A 12,122-nucleotide genomic window follows, 5' to 3' on the forward strand; every position below is an offset into this window, starting at 1 on the left:
GAGATGAGACACCCTGTTCTGCTTAGTTGTGTATTTTCTTACTTTATTATCACTCTCTGTCATACTCAGGAGCCAGAGCACATGACTGTTTTCCTATAAGTTGTGAGCCACATTTGCCCTTATATATATTAGAGCAAGAGAACCCAGGATCTTGGGACTAAACATTCAAACTTCCAGGATGTCAAAATAACGTTCTAGGAGGAATTATAAAAAAAGGTAACAAGAGCAAAAGGCATGGTACCTGCCCTGTTACAACAGGCATTTGGATGAGAGTCCTCCCAGGCTCTTCCCTCAGTGCCCGGAGCTGAATGGAGTTGGGGCTCTTCTCTTGCAGGCCCTGGAGAAAGATTGCCCCTCTCTGCTGGCTCTCAGCCCACACGGCATGGCTGCTATTGATCTTGTAAGTACTGGCCCCTTCCTCCAGCTGGGTTAGAAGCCCCTCAAGGATGAGGATTCCACCTATCATCTCTCCAACTCCTAGCCTAAGTGGTGCCTTCCGTCTGGTTGCAGCAGTTCTCAACCTGTGGGTCGCGACCCCTTTGGGGGTCGAACGACCCTTTCACAGGGGTCGCCTAAGACCATCGGGAAACACATATATAATTACTTATTGTTTTTGTGATTAATCACTATGCTTTAATTATGTTCAATTTGTAACAATGAAATTGGGGGTCACCACAGCATGAGGAACTGTATTAAAGGGTCACGGCATTTGGAAGGTTGAGAACCACTGGTCTGGTGGGTTGTCGGCACTAAAGAGCTGTTGCAAAATATGGGGCAACAGAATGCAGCTTCTTGAACAAAACCTGACTCAGGGTAAGAACGCTGGTGATCTGGGAGCTGTGAGAGAAAAAGGAAGGATGTCAGTGCTTTAAATCTTTCCCATGTAGTCATTAAAAACACAGTCATGCAATGAGAAATCAATCATTTATTTGGATTACACACAACCTATTGCTAACAAAATGTATTCTGAAGCAGGGCAATTTCCTTCTTACACCAGGCTGCTAGCTAAGGAAGTCGGGCTTTGATTTCTCTCTTCTCTGTCACAAATGTTAACAATTTTGTTTAAAAACACACACCAGGAAACGACATTAATAATTTATCAAAAATGAACTGAATATTTTTTTTTCTGTTATTTGCCAGAAGGCAGCAGCACTGTCTTACTTTAAAACCAATCTTAACCTCATTTTATATTGTGTGTTTCCTGTCACAAAACTGATTTTAGTTCATGTAAATAACACTAAAATAAGACTATTTCTGAAACCTTCCTTTATTTAAAAAAAAAATCAAAGTTAATAAAAGCACAGTGTCCTGTCCCATTCAGTTTAGGATTATTGTCCACATGGAAATCTTTAGATAATTAAAGAGTCCATTCAATTCTGAAACACAGTGTTAGAGTGAGGATTATTTTCTACAACAATTTTTAAAAATAAACATAAAAAACGACTTGAAAAAGGTATGCATTACTACCTGTCATATAAATCTTCCTATAGAGTAGACAATAATGGCTTTTGTTAAAGAATTTTAGGTAACTGTTTTTGCTACGCCAATCTACTCTAAAATGAAACAAAGTTATGAGAATAATTTGGCTTTTTTCCTTCTGCATGTTTTATAGAAACTCTTTTATAGATCATATTTGCTTATAAAATTACAAGATAATGAAATTTCGTTTATGCCCAATGAACTTGAAGACCTTAAAAGTGTTCCACATAACATACAACAATGCTTTGTCATTCGATCAATTTCCATAAAATATTTATTAAGTCCGTCCTGTGTGCCAGGCACTGTTCTAAATATTGTTTACTTCCACAGTCATATTTACTTTTACAACCTTCCATTTTAAATTAAATGAAAGTCTGTCCATTCCCTAACCTGGACGATAGATGATAGATAGATAGATAGATAGATAGATAGATAGATCAAATCTATCTTTAGCAAACATAAAGAATCATTATTTGTGCCCCTAAGTTTTGTTTTTTTCTGCTGCATGACAAGGAGCTGACAGAGCTGGGAGGAGATGGTGAACCTGGTGCTGAGGTGCTCAGAGTCACTGCCCTCCAAGGACGATCGGAGGCAAAGATAAAGCCTCGGTGGAGAAGTGACGAGTTTGTTAGTGGGAAGAAAGGATTTGGTTTCACAACTTTTCTAGAGCCACCTCTTTCGTAAAATGGGACACACTTGAAAATAATCCCAGGGAGCCCTTCCCAAGCACCGAGTGGGTGTCGGGTACCGTGCTAAGCGCTTACAAGCATTGGCTTGTTTACTCCTCAGCAGCCCTGGTGCTCTGGGCAGTACTATTCCTCCCCGTTTACAGAAGAGGAAAAGGAGGCCAGGGATGGGAGTCACTGAAGCCGGTGACTTCACATGTGAGTGGAATAGCAGGCACTGAAGCCAGGTGGACTGGATCCCGCAGCCTTTGAGGGCAGTCACATCGTGTGGTCAGTAATCAGCCTCATCCTGGTCTTCCACAAAAGGGCTAGACCCTGCATACCTTGACCCTACTGTTCTCTTTGCCTTAAAAGGAATAGTTTAGTAACTGTACTTGAAATTATTCCGACTTATTGTCTATATTTATAAAAAAAATAGTCATAGTAGTAGTTATAGTAATACCTCCCATTTATTAAGCATCAGAGTCAGACAATATACAAAAGGCTTTGCAGGCATTTAAAACATGTCATCTTTACCAGCTTCCAAGATGTCAGCGTGTCCATTTTACAGATAGAGGTACTGAGGTCCAAGGAGGTTTAGATAACCTGCCTGAGGTCAGCTAGTGAGTGGAAGGGGGATGGACTGCACCCACACTCTTTCTGCTTCTCTGCCTGGCCAGGTAATGCAGGGCACGGAGGTGCAAGGGGCTGAATTCCTAATGTTCGGGGCATGGGAAAGGCCCAGGGAGCTCACTGCCATGGTCAACCAGAGAGAAAGGAAGGAAGGAGGGAAAGAGAGAAAAAAGGATGAAGGTAAGGGAAGGGAGAGAGGGAGGAAGGAGAGAGAGAGAGAGAGAGAGAGAGAGAGAGAGAGAGGGAGACATTGATATGAGAGAGACACATCGATTGGTTGCCTCCTACACACACCCCAAAGAGGGCCAGGGATGGAACTTGCAACCCAGGTATGTGCACTTGATTGGGAATCAAACCCATGACCCTTTGGTGCATGGGCCAATGCTCTAACCACTGAGAAACACTGGCCAGGGCCATACAATTTCAGCATTTAGACTTCATTCTTCACAATTCATTAATCTATATATATAAAAAGCCAAGGACCAACTGGAATGCCAGAAAGACTGGTTGCTATGACGCCCACTGCGGCCAGCCAACTGGCCCGATCAGGAGCAGGGCCAGCCAGCCAACCTCCCACGTCCCCTCCCCCCTGGCCTGGCCCCTATGGCTCCCATCGGGACAGGCCGGCCAGACCCCACCCGTGCACGAATTCGTGCACCAGTCTCTAGTGATAGAATAAGAGTGTTAAAAAAAATGTTACCCTCATAACAAACAAAGCCATAAAACCAGTTGCCAGAGATTTAGCTGACTTTTCTCTGCTCTTTCCGTTTGCCTTCTATGACTTTAAAACTCTGCCATTCTTAAAAATTTTAGAAAAAAAAAACATCCAGTTTTGACTCAGTATAAGATTTTTAAAAAAATTTTATTTCTTGATTTGAAAGAGAGAGGAAGGGGGTAGAGAGAGAAACGATGACTTGTTGCTCCACTTATTTATGCATTTATTGGTTCCTTCTTGTATGTGCCCTGACCGGGATCAAACCTGCAACCTTGGTGTATCTGGACGATGCTCTAACCAATTGAGCTACCCTGCCAGGGCCAAACTCAGTGTAATATTTGATGCATATTAGTCTGTCTTTGTTAATGAAGATGAAGACATTTTGGAATAAGCTGTTTGTTTTCTGAACCAGGCCTGACATGCCCACATTGCATATCCGAAGTGATATAGCTGGGGGCAGGCCCAACAGCCCGACCTCAGGGACACGCAGGCACCTGCAGAGAACAACTCACTCCTACATCCCAGCATTTTGCCTTTCATCTGCCATGTTCTCAGACAGAAAACCATCCTTTCAGTTATATCACTTTCCTAAAGGAAATTGTCTTTTGCCTTGAAAGTCTAATGATCCTAACTGTGTGTCCCCAAAGGTGCCCGTAACTTTTAAGGTATTCATAGAAAGCTACCAGATGGATAATGGGACAGGGAAGTGACAGAAATGGAGAAATAAAAGCATCACATTCTTCCACAAACTCAACATCTGCGCATAGCAACACACGATAAACTGATGTTTTTCTTAAAGACAAATTTCTTATACAGCAACTGGTGTCATGGAGCCATTTGAACTTATTTGGAAGAGAATACATTTTTAATTATAGGGTTTTCTTGAAGATTGAAGGCACATTGTGAAACCGTATTTAGATTCATGCAAAAAGGAAAACAGACAATCTCTAAGAATCACCAATCCAGTCTCTAAGGAATGATTTTTAAGCAGGAAGGTAAACGAGATAGACCTCAAAGCCATACTATGAATACTATGGCTAGTATTGCTCTAACGTATTCTTTAGATCCCCTTGCTCTGATGCAGGGAGCCAAGAATGAGCAGTGCCTTCTATAGCACCATGAGTTGCACGGTCCAAAATGGGGTGTAATAAACGCTGTTATACATCAGTAACCTGGGTGGTATTTTACGTACACAGGTGTGGCTGGCAAACACACAGATTATCAAGCCTGGCTTCAACCACCTGAGAAGGAAAACTTCCCAACCCTGTCCGAGGCAGCTGACGGTGCCCACAGCCTGCTCCCACACAACCTCCTCCCTCAGCTGCCCTTGGTTGGGCCAGCATTCTTCTCTCCTGGGGTTCCATTCAGGACCTGCATGTTGCACGGTATGTTTCTTTTTTTAATCATTTTTGGTTGCTATAAAATGCTGCCCTAATGAAATAATGGGTTTATTTTGTACCAGAAACACAGCCATGGAATGCACGCATAGATGACTTGCAGATTTTTGTGCCCACTATGTCACCTGTAATTGAAAAATAATTAGATGATCCATCTGCTTCCTGCTATGGGCTCCTCAATTTTCTTCACCATCCATGGTATTTAAGAACTTTAGGCATTTTTGGGGGGTATTAATTAATCACTAATAAAAACTCTAAGGAAATTGATTGGCTCTGCAATACAATTTTGCCAGCACTTAACAGACTGTTTTTCTTTTTGATATAATTTAAGTCTGACTAGGATGACCTCTGTTCTTATTAATAGTTTGTATTTTATGCCAACACTATTGAAATTTCTCCCCATTTTTTTATAGACTCTGCGGAAAATAATAGATACCATAATAAGTGGAAAAATAATCTATTATCCCTGCAGTAATTCTTGATCAGAAGACAAAAAAGTTACACAGGTTACATTTCTCTGCTGATATTATTCAGAGGTAAAGGTTGAATAGACAATAACCTTTGGAACAAATTACATATAATTGTACCAATTTCTCCCTATGGCTTAGTACAATTATCCCACTGTGAGATAGCACATATCATTGTAGAGAAAAGCTGATTTTTAAAAATTTTCAAGAATTTTAATTTTAACATTTCCTGCTAAAAAAAAAAATCTTTGTTTTTTCTTCAGTCTCTCAGTCTGGGACAATATTTGCAGCACTTTAGGAGGAGGAATAATATCTTTTAAAAACATCTTTATTGATTAGGCTTTAAAAAAATACATAAGAAATCAATATTTACTGTTACAATAGGATGTAGATTAAAAAATGAGAAATTTTACACTTTTATCACATAGCGATAAACATCACTAATGCTTTGTTGTTATTTGTTACAAGAGTTACACATTCTAAACAACTGTGGTGTCATAATACTGCTTATTTTATTTTTTACCCATGTTTTCCCAGTGAACAATATGTGGAGTGAGCATTTCTCCATGTTAATAAACACAGATCATGGTTGCCATTTCTTTTTCTTCTAAAAAATATTTTTATTGATTTCAAAGAGGAAGGGAGAGGGAGGGAGAAAGATGAAAAACATCAATGATGAGAGAGAATCATTGATCGGCTGCCTCCTGCATGCCCCCTACTGGGGATCGAGCCCGCAACCCGAGCACATGCCCTGAACTAAGAAACAAACTGTGACCTCCTGGTTCATAGGTCAACACTCAACCACTGAGCCACGCTGGCCAGGCCATCATTGTCATTTCTAAGAGTGGCCTGCCCATTTGTTATTTAACCAGCCCATTTTGTGGACATCGAAATTCTCATGGTATTCCTGGCACTTTTGACTCATGTTAGGTCTATTGCTGATGGCTTACCTGAAGCCCAGAGAGCAGGCATGCACGAGCAGGCCATTCTCACCTGGAATGGCCTCTGTGGCAGAATCATTTCCTCCATTTCCAGGAGTCTCTTTGGTTTATATTGGGGAAAAGTCAGAGCTTTAGCTGACTTTTCTCTGCTCTTTCCGTTTGCCGTCATTGCATATGCAGACCTTGGGGCCCAGGCTGGTCCTGCACCTTCTATCTCACAGCGGCCCTTGTGGTGGCAGCAGCTGGTCAGGAATTAAAGCATCTCTCTCTCTTTCACAAAACATGTTATTTGTGGCTGACTTGGCTTGGGGGAAAAGCAAATAAACAAACGAAACCTTATGTAAGGAAAGGAATTCCTCCTCCTTCTCCTTCCCTCCCCCTCCTCTTCCCCTCCCCTCCTCTTCCTCTTCCTCCTCCTCCTCCTCTTCCTCCTTATTCTCTGTTCTAACAGTGTTCATCTAGCCAGTGGTCAGCAAACTGTGGCTCGGGAGCCACATGCGGCTCTTTGGCTCCTTGAGTGTGACTCTTTCACAAAATACCGACTTCTGCGCATGGGCCATGAAGTTTCAGTCTCACTATACATGCGTGCCCGCACTGGTATTTTGTGGAAGAGCCACACTCAAGGGGCCAAAGAGCCGCATGTGGCTCTTGAGCCGCAGTTTGCCGACCACTGATCTAGGCTATGGTTAACTCAACAATTCTCCTTTGTTGGCTTGTATCACTTTCCCAGTACCGCCCACTGCCTCTCAAACTGACTCCTGGATTCAAATCCTCCTCTCAGGGTCTGCTTTGGGGAAAACCCAACCAAGACAGCTCCCTAGCTCCAATACTTTTTCTGGATCCCCATTGTCTGCAGAGTAAAGCCCAAACCTTATTTCTTACAGGGCATTGTGGAGGATTCTAATCTTTATTTCCAATGTCCCTTTTCACCACCCTTTCAAGTGGCCATTGGTTACAGCCAGACTGAGCCCCTGCCGTGCTCCATTCATGCCTCCCATTGCTTCTGTTCCCCCCCCCCCCCAGCTCCCTGTTTTACACTGGACTGAAATGACCTGAACCAAAGGATCCAAAGGCAGAGAGAAGCAATAGAAAATCCAGAATTTAGAGCTTTATTTTATTGTAGGAAGTAAAGCAAAAGTGAGTAGGGTGGGAGTTAAATAATTTAAATAACAGTTCAGCCCATCTGTCATCTCTATGAAAAGGTCAGGATAGATTCCACTGTGGAGTTTCATTCTATATAATAAAAGGGTAATATGCAAATGGACTGAACAGCGGAATGACTGGTCGCTATGACGCGCACTGACCACCAGGGGGCAGATGCTCAACGCAGGAACTGCCCCCAGTGGTCAGCCAGAAGCCAGGCTCACAGCTGGCGAGTGCAGCTGGACATCCCCTGAGGGGTCCCGGACTGTAAGAGGGCACAGGCCAAGCTGAGGGACCCTCCCCCCACCCTCCAATCGAGTGCATGAATCTCATGTACCGGGCCTCTAGTATATAACAAAAGAAAAATGAAACATAACAAAGTGGAAGGCAAGGCATCACTTTATACTTTGAAAAAAGTTCCACCAATGCCTAAGCCAGAGTGCCTGCCAATTCTGTGTGATGTTTGTGAAATACATAGCAGTTCAAAGGAATCCAGACTATCACAAAGGAGCATTTCTGACACCCAAACACATATTTCTCCCAAGTTCCTTCGCTGCTTCCAGACTTAAGTATCTGTTCAGGGCACACATACAAAAAAAAATCACTATGTTAAGACAGTAATTTGGAAGGTGTTCCATGGAACTCAGCTGTATAATTGAAGAGATGTTTCTCATATGTTCACCCGGGGCCTTTGAACTCTATCAAGTGCAAGTTGCTGCCAGTTTCTGAGACGAGGCCTGGTAATGTTTCAGTGTAAAAACTAGGGTGCATTTGTCACCACAGAAAGGACGTGGGGTTACATTTTCCTCTCCTGCATTTTACCTTCTCTGCTTCTGGGGATCGTGCTGTCTGGAAGCACATTGCTCAGAGTTACTTGATTGATGACTCAATATGCCTATGTTGGGTGAGGACCTACTGTGCACCCAGCAATGCTAAGCAACAAAGTGGTCTGCTAAAACACACATTATCAGGGGAGACTTAAATTTCCTTAAGGGCATGCATGTGATTTGAATCTTACTCTATTGCTGCATGGATATAGCAGAGAACATTGTGCCCTGTGCAGGCTGTAAATCAAGACAAAGACTGACCAGATGACCCATGTGCTCCCTCAGCTTAGGTCAGACCAGAAGCCTGTGCTGACCTTGCTCCAGGCAAAGGTTGTCTCCCATACAAGGGTCTATGATCTCTTTGGAGGGCTTGGGGTTAGGGCCGCTTTTGGCCGCAAAAAATCTCCTGGCTTTGTCAGTGAGCACATTTAATATCTTACACAGCAAGAACTGCAGAGGTGGCTGGGTCCAAGGTTGTTAAACCCCAGATCTTTTTGATCATCTCCACCTGAAATTTTCCCTGCTTTCTACTCCTTGGTGTACTGGCCTTGACCATCAGACTGTTCCCCTCATGGACATACACTGATATGACAGCATCTTTCCAAAGAGGTCAATTTAATCTTCCCATGTGTTTCTTTTTAATAGCAGACACTTCTATCAAGAGACCGTGGGCCACACATAAACTGATCCATGGAAAGAAGAATTGCAGTGATGTTATTTGGCTGAAGCTAACCTGTTTGCACCCCCTACATCATGTGCAGAGGAGATGAATACTCAGGACTGATTCTTAGGCAGTCAGGTAACCATGCTGATGATTTTTTGGGTCTCAGTTTTCTTACTTTTCTATCTGCAGCATAATGCTTTTCCTCTGAACATGGGTGGTTGGGAAATCTAATTCAACAAGTATGACCACACACCTGCTGGTTGTTGAGCAGTATTCTAGATGCTGTAAGGTCGTTTAAGAGCCAAGACACTCTCTTAACCCTTAGGTAGCTTCTAATCTCAGGGGGAGGCTAAGGTAATTCATGGTATGCAAGACAAGTCTCATTATAATCAAAGCCATGTGGGAGTTCAAGCTACTCTGGGAACTGGTCTGAGTCAGGATTAGAACCTGTTCATCTTGGACTGGCCCTTTAAGGAGATCTCTGCTTCCCAGGGAAAGTTTAAATCTGGGCCATAATTGAGGCCTCGGGTTAGGATAAAGGGCTTGGCTGGTCACCGGTCTGGCCACTAGGCTTCATTCTAAGGCAGTTGTCTACTAGAGCTATAGCAAGGGCAGTGTCAAAGAGGGAAATGAACCTGAACCAGTTACAGGCCAGACCTTTACATATACTTTAGTTCATTTAATCAAATTAGAGAGCATCCAAGGTTCAAGGTAGTTATTATTCTCAGAGTTGCAAATAAGGCAATTGACATTCAGAAAAGTTAAGTAGCTCCTCCAAATTGCCATGAGACAATCTCAGACTATCTGAAGCCAAGATCAGATTCTCTCTCTTGGAGGCCTTCAATTTTCTAGCTTTTAGAGACAGAGAGTAATCTGTGTCCCTAGCAGGGGTATAGAGGCCTAGAGGCAAGAAACATCTTAATGATTTTAGGAATGTCCTAAAACAATCAGCCGGAGTGCGAGAAGAGCAAACGGAGTGTATGTGCTGATGTCTGTGGGTTTGAATCATTTGGCCTTAAGACAATTATTGGACCCCAAGATAGGAATGTGGGATTGGGAGGAAGATTCTAACATGTGCCCTCTTCCTGAAGACTTTATTCTTTAGTTTTTACATTAAACCACTGACATCTTTATTCATTTTAGTAATCCTCTCCCTCAAAGAACTTATATTCTAGCTGTTATTTCAGACCAACTATTAAGAAGAAAGTGGGGTCAGAGGTTCAGGCTCTATTGAAGCAAATGCATATCCTGGAGTGCATGGCTGGAGCATCTGTCCTGATTTAGGAGGTGCTCAAAGAAGGCTTCTTAGAGGAGAGGGATGAACACATTCCACACTTTCATCTGGAGAGGCAGAGGGAAAAGCCAATGGAACAGGACATGAAAGGAGAAGGGGGCTTCGGGGAACATTGCTCCAGCACTTCTCTTTCTCTGTCTGTGGAGTTGGGTGTCAAACCGGAACTTCTGAAAGACTGTGTAACCCAGGACAGAGCCTTTTTCATTCAGTGAGCAAGAAAGCAGAGGGCTACTGCAGACACCTAAAGAAATGCCTAGTTAGCCCTTGGAAAAACAAAGTCTGAATAAACCACTTCATTCCCTATTCATTGTTGTGTATAAGTTGTGCTTTTCCTGTTAAAATTTGTGTTCAGCACATTACTAAAACCATGAAAATCGTGAAAAAAAAAGAAATAAAATGGAATGAAAACAGGGACTAACCTCTAAGTTAAAAGCAACAAAAAAAGCTACAAATATTTTGCTTTGTAAAATTTAAAATCTTATTTAATTTAATTACCAGGCAGGCTGGGGAAAAACATTTCTAGTAAGTATGTCAAAGTGACCAGTGTTTGCAAGGATGCGGGTGTCACTCACACATTGCTGAGAGTGTCTCCCTGTGCAGGGAAGCTCCGAGGCAATTTGGATCCAGGTGTTAAAGTGCCCCAAATCTTTGAGTGGATGCTAATTGAGATATCTGTTCTAAAAAAATGTCCTAAGTGTAGGATATAGTCATTAAGCACAATATTTTCAGCCCAAATTCTCAAATATAGAAATTTAAGTAAAGAATATATAATAAACATCTTCAAAGACTTTTTTAGGGAGCATATATTATTTTGGTAATGCTGAAATAGTAACTAAACACAAGGGGATATGGAGATATAAGCCATCATGCCAAGATCTGCCCCACCTTCAAGGAGGGTGCCAACCAATTGCCTGGGGCAGAATGCAAAGGGGCAAAAGGGGAAGGTGATGTAGAGTGAAAACATGTCACCTATGGGGATGCAGTAGGGAGGCAAATTACTGGAAGGAATGCATCTTCCTTTTCTAAATCTATTTATATTTTTATTTTAGAAAACACATGCAAGTTTGCTGCAGAAAAAAGTTGGGAAATAGAGAAAGAGCAAAAATTACTTGTAATTCTCCAGACAATAGTTAATCTCTTGGCAAGTTTCCTTCTTTTTTTCCTTCAGCACAGATGTCTAGGTTTAGGAAGAATGGGATCTGAGAAAGGACTGCTGGGTATTTATGGGAGCTAGAGCAAGCAGGTGTTTTAAAAGCATGGCCCTCATTTAGATCTTGTACTAGTGAAATTCAAGGCCCTATTGGTACTTGTAAGAAAAAAAACAAGGTAAATGTGCAATTGCAGAGACTTAGCTGTCCGAGTTGAGAAGAACCTAAGCATCATATATTCTCATCCTACGTTTTCAACTTACAAATTGGGAAACAAAGGCGAGTGAGGCTCAGATTTGCCTAAGACTCCAACACCTGAGTGAGGCCTCCTGATTTCTGCTGGCAACATTGGCAAGGCGCTCGGCCATGGGTCTTGAGATCAGGCTGCCTGGGTTCAAATCCCAATTGTGTGATATGTTATTTAACCTCTATGAACTCTAGTTTTCTCATCTGTGAAGGTGGATGATGATAATAATGCTGTCCTCCTCTTTGTGGGATCAAATGTCATAATAACTTACATCACTTCGTTAGGGCTGACATAACAACATATCACAAACTTGGTGGTTTAAACAACAGGAATTTATATTCTCACAGTTCTGGGGACTGGAAGTCCAAGATCAAGGTGTTGGCAGGTTTGTTTCCTTCAAAGCCCCTCTCCTTGGCTTGCATAGGGCTGTCTTCTTGCTGTGTCCTCACATGGTCATCCCTTGGTCCGTTATCTGTGATATAATCTCTTCTTAGAAGGACAT

Source organism: Myotis brandtii, unplaced genomic scaffold, assembly GCF_000412655.1.
Source record: "Myotis brandtii unplaced genomic scaffold, ASM41265v1 scaffold441, whole genome shotgun sequence".
Classification (NCBI taxonomy): Eukaryota; Metazoa; Chordata; class Mammalia; order Chiroptera; family Vespertilionidae; genus Myotis; species Myotis brandtii.